The sequence below is a fragment of the Epinephelus moara genome, chromosome 22, assembly GCF_006386435.1.
Source record: "Epinephelus moara isolate mb chromosome 22, YSFRI_EMoa_1.0, whole genome shotgun sequence".
Taxonomy (NCBI): domain Eukaryota; kingdom Metazoa; phylum Chordata; class Actinopteri; order Perciformes; family Serranidae; genus Epinephelus; species Epinephelus moara.
Window position 1 is genome coordinate 38270457 of NC_065527.1, and position 5309 is coordinate 38275765.

Here is a 5309-nt window from a genome sequence, read left to right on the forward strand (position 1 = left end):
GAGATCCGTTCCCGGGACACAGTATCAACACACGGAGGTGAGTTAAAATTTTTACCCTCGGTCGTGGGGCCGAAATGTCCAAGGGAACCTTCCCCAATTTTAAGGGGGCAGTCCGCTTCAGGTGGTGAGTTGTAGGTCTCCCACAGTTAAACGATTTTTAAAAGTTGGCGCCTCGCTAATGCGGTTCAGCTGGCGACTTCCGCGTTCACTTCTGCGGTAGTCTATGATCCGTGACAACCACAGGCCCGATGGCTTAAAACCTTAGTCCATGTTTAAAAAGTAGATACAATAAAAGCTGAGAGCAAGAGGTTCGTTAATAAAAGAAGCAAGAAACTGGATTAAAAGCGAGAAACTGGATTAAAAGCTGTGTTTTACCGGACCGAAGTGGCTGTGTTTTAGTGGCAGGGAAACCAAGTTTATACTTGTTACACTTAACATCTTTCCCCTGTCAGCCTACTAAATTTCTATGGAAAGCTAAGTTAATCTAATAATAATTCTGATTACTATTTTAGGGGCCAGGAAGCAACAGCTTGATGAGGCACTTGTGGATTTCATAGTGAAAGACTCTGATCCTGGTTTCTATGCATTGGTGGCTAAACTGGATCACTGGCCATTATATTAGTGAGGGTAAACTCTCCACCACCCTTATGGTTGTACGGCCTTTTCCAAAGTCTCACACGGGAGCTAATTGAAAAAATCAAATATCATTGCTGCTGCAAATATTCTGCAAGTTAGGCATACTGTCTACCTTGCACATGTCCTTAATCTTATCGTAAAAAGATCCATGGATGGTGCTCCTGGTCTTGGCGATATTAGATTAAGAGCAAGGAAGATGGTCACTTACTTTAAAACAAGCTCCACAGCAAAAGAGAGGTTGCAGCAGGTGCAGGTGCAAATGGGACGCCCTGTCATGAAACTAATAATGGAGGTGGAGACTCCTTGGAACAGCACTTATGAGATGCTGCAACACCTGTATGAGCAGAGGGATGCAGTGGCAGCTGCTCTGGCAACACTGACCACAGATTTATCTCCATTGACTGCCACTTAATATGAAGCAACAGTCCAGTGTTTTAGAATGCTTTCACCATTTCAAGCAGCCACAGTCAAGCTCTCTCAAGAGCAAAGAGTGTCAGGCTCGAAAATAATCCCACTGATTCGTATGCTCAAACATACAGTTAATTAAATGATGAATCAAACCACAAATGACATGGCAACACAACTATGACTAAATCTCAGCCGGATACTCATTGAAACACTGTCTGGGGTAGAGACCATGAGCATCAGTTCGCTTGCAACTTTATTGGATTCAAGGTTTAAAACACTTGGCTTTTACCATCCAGCAAACGCTGATGCAGCTGTGCACCGCTAGAAGTTGGAGTGTGCTGCCTTAATCTGAAATGGGTCTTCTCCAAAGCTGGGGAAGTTGTCTCAAAAAAGAGAAGTCAACTGAAACCATCTACTGTGGATAAACTATTATTTTTGAAATAAAGTCACACAAGCACACCCAGTATACACAAAGCACAATCAGAAAACAATGAGGTTGTGGATGTAATTAATGTTAATATAATATAATATAATATAATATAGGCTAATATAATATAATATGAATTCTTAAGGTGAGGAAGAAAACAGACACATGAAATGAGGTTAGATTTCAGCTTTATTTAAGTATTTTTCACAGTACAACAAAACTCAAAGTGCACACACAAGGTGCGTCAGCTTCACCTTTGCAAGGCTGTAAAGCAACCACTGTGCCAGCAGATGTCACCCACACACTCAATGAATGAAGCTTCATGAAGTGAACCAATTTTCAATGCAATAGTCCAAAAGCTTCATGACGCCTCATTTGGCCATCACTGCCTGCAGGTACTTACTAACAATTGCACAAACACAGTCGAAGTTCTGGCTTTGTTGGTTGTGGAAAAGTGAAAAAGGAGGCAAGAGCCTCTGTCAGCTGGTGGTTTAAAAATCCTCTGTCTTGCAGTGGGCTAATCCTGTGACAGCAATATTCTTCAGACAGCCCAATCAACATTCTGCAACAACAACCAAGCACCTGCCTTGCAACAACCAATCACACTATACCACATGCACACAGTGGGTGTTTCTCAAAGTCAAGGATCGTTCCTTGGAAGGACGGGTCCTCCCAAGGAAGGATCCTGCAGATGCAAGGCAAGAGTCCTCCCTAGCATTCAGTGAACACACATTGGAACAGGCTAACAAGTGTCCCCACGTGATCATCATTAACCCTCAGCAGACTGAGGGGGTTTCAGCTACTGTGATAATTTTGGCACTCTCTAATGTTGTTGGACAGTTTTAAACACATGTATCAGTATTGTCAGAATCACGTGACTTTTAGGGAGACTATATTTCTGGAGACATTAATCCAAATAAATGGGAGGGGTGGTGTCGATGACGTAACACCCTTCAAATTTGGCCGTTTGAGGATTCTTCCTTGACATTGAGAAACACCTAGTCTGAGGGGAGGAGAGAGAACATCTGATAGATCACTGCAGACAAGGACAACAATACCAAAAAAATAATGATCTGGGTCATAACATTAGGTAACAAAAGCATGTGGTTAGGTTTAGACAAAAAAAAAAACATGTTGGTAGGTTTAGGCAAATAAAATGCGATTGGGTTCAGGCATAAAAAAAAAAAAAAACATTAGTTAGTTTTAGGCCACAAAAGCATTTGGTAAGTTTTAGACAAAAACAAACAAACAAAAAAATAACACGTGGTTAGGTTTAGGTAACAAATAGAAAAAACAACAACTAACCCGTAAGGAAAAAGATGCCTGTGGTGGGGTTTCTGGAAAAAAAAGAAAAGAAAAAAGACACAAATGGTCAAGTTTACACTACGAATACATGTGGTAAGGTTTCGGAGAAATAAAAGCATGTGATTAGGTTCAGGCAACTAAAGCATGTGGTTAGGTTTAGACAAAAAACAAAAGCATGTTGCTAGGTTTAGACAAATGAAATGCATGTTGCCAGGTTAAGGCAAATAAAATGCATGTTGTTAGTTTTAGGCAACAAGAAGTATGTGATAAGTAAAAAAACATGTAGTTAGGTTCAGTCAAGTAAAGCATGTGGTTAGGTTTAGGCAACAAATGCATGGACTGAAACTGCCAATATCAAAAATAAATAAATAAATAAATGGCTCAATAGATAAATAAATGAAATCATAAAGAAAGAAATGTAGAAATAAAATGCCCAACTATCAAATAAATGTGCAGGGTAATCTGAAAATAAATAAATATGCACAGAAATATAAAAATAAATAAATACAATTTATTTGACAAATTACTTATTTTCCGTATTCATTTATATTCATATGTATTTATTTCCTTATTTATTCTTTTATATTTACATTTATTTCTGTTTTTATTTATTTCCCTATTTATTTATTCCTGTATTTCTTCACCCATATGATAATGGGGGGGGGGGGTGTCTTCATGGTGTCACTTAAAAGCCATTGGTTAATCTATGTGAGATTTCACAGATCGATTGTACTTGTCTCGCTCCCGAAGGCAGTCTTCCGGAAATCACAAGGAGGGGCGATACGCAACTAGCAATGGCTGACGAACAACTGCGAGAGATCTAAGAATTTTGGCTGACATGGCTGAAAATGTTTGTCCGGACTTCATGCAGTTTTGAGTGGAGACACATTTGGAAAATTTGATAGAGTTATCTGAAACTACAGACACAGAGACTGACCCTGTAGCTTTCACAAACTTGAATGAAGTGGTTCAACAGTGTTGGCGAAAGAACTGCATTCTCTTGGTTTACCTGCATTGGTAAGATAAGGTGACACCAAACAAAATACAAAACTTACTAAACAGTGAAAGGACAGACAGAGATGAAGCATCTGTTGGGCAAGAAGAACAATAATTATCTGAACTTCAGCAAAGTTTATTGTGAAGTGACAATAATAATCATACAAAACAAAGGAGGAAAGTTAGTTATCTTTTGTATTTCAGTGGTCACATATACTTACATTGAGCTCAAACTTATCTATATGCAATTAATTTACATGTGATTTTATTTACAGAAGCAGCCTGTGCCACAGCCTCTGCACAATGCAAAAGATGAGACCTCCAGCTTGGACAGCAGGCCCTCTACTGTTCATGTCCACTCTGTCAGTTTTTGAAAGAAATGTAGAGATGAACAAAAGTTTGAACATTCACAGAAATCATTTATATTTTATTAATGTACTTGTTACTTGAGCAGATCTTGCTCTGATTCCTCTCTTCTGTTATCAGTATTAGTGAAAAGTTAACCCCATATTCATCACTTAAGTACATATAATGTATAATATGAAGTTAAAAAACACCATATCAGAACTGTATAGAATAAAACTTTCCTTTATAAAAGGAACATGTGAAGGATTACACTAATATCCAGCAGGCACAGCATAATCCCTGGATGCTTCTTTCTGAAACTACCGAACAAGCTGATGCCCCTATCAACACACCAACACAGGCACCATCACACTGTCTCTGCTGGCTGTGATCTGGCTGTCTGTGATCTTCATCACTGTGATGATGCTCTGCCCCTCGCTGCAGACTGTGGGTCTGTTGATGGACAGAGGTATAACACGAGTCGTTCCAAAGTTTAAATATGACATATTTCATGTAGAATGGTAGCAGCTGTTCAGGAGTAGCCTAAATATATTCTAAAATGGACTGGGTCTTCAGTGTTGTTCAGTTAAATCACTGGTTATCAACAGTATGTGTCAAATAGCACTCAGACATTTAAGAACTCCATATATTTTAGGAAGCTATAGTAATCTGGTGAATTGAATTGAACATTGATGGATATGAACTGAGAGTTAACTGTTGGGCATAAAAAACAGTTTAACGTTATTGTGAGACAAAAAGGCAGATGTGTATGAGTTACTAAAGGTGTGTTCACACCGGACCTATGTTTTTTTTTCGCTGGCGACGAGTTTACATACAAAGTCAATGCAAACGGGCGATTGAGCGTATATTCGCCCAGGAGAAAAATCGCTCGGGCTCCGAACGACAGCGACAGAGCAACAGAGCGATTTTTCGCTCGTCGCTTGAGATGAGAAATCTCATCTGGAGCAGTATTTCGCTGGGTCCTGTCGCTTGCAGCTCAACGCTGATTGGCTGCCATAACCCTGGAATCCCGGGGGGTTCTTGACTGTCATGACATGTCAGCTTCATTAAAAGTATAGCTGCAAATTAAAAGCAACGATAGATGTAAAAACACACAGACACAATGCATCTGTGATCAGTTCCCTAATTTAATTTTAACAATTTTTTCAATCTTCTCCAATTTCTCGTTTTA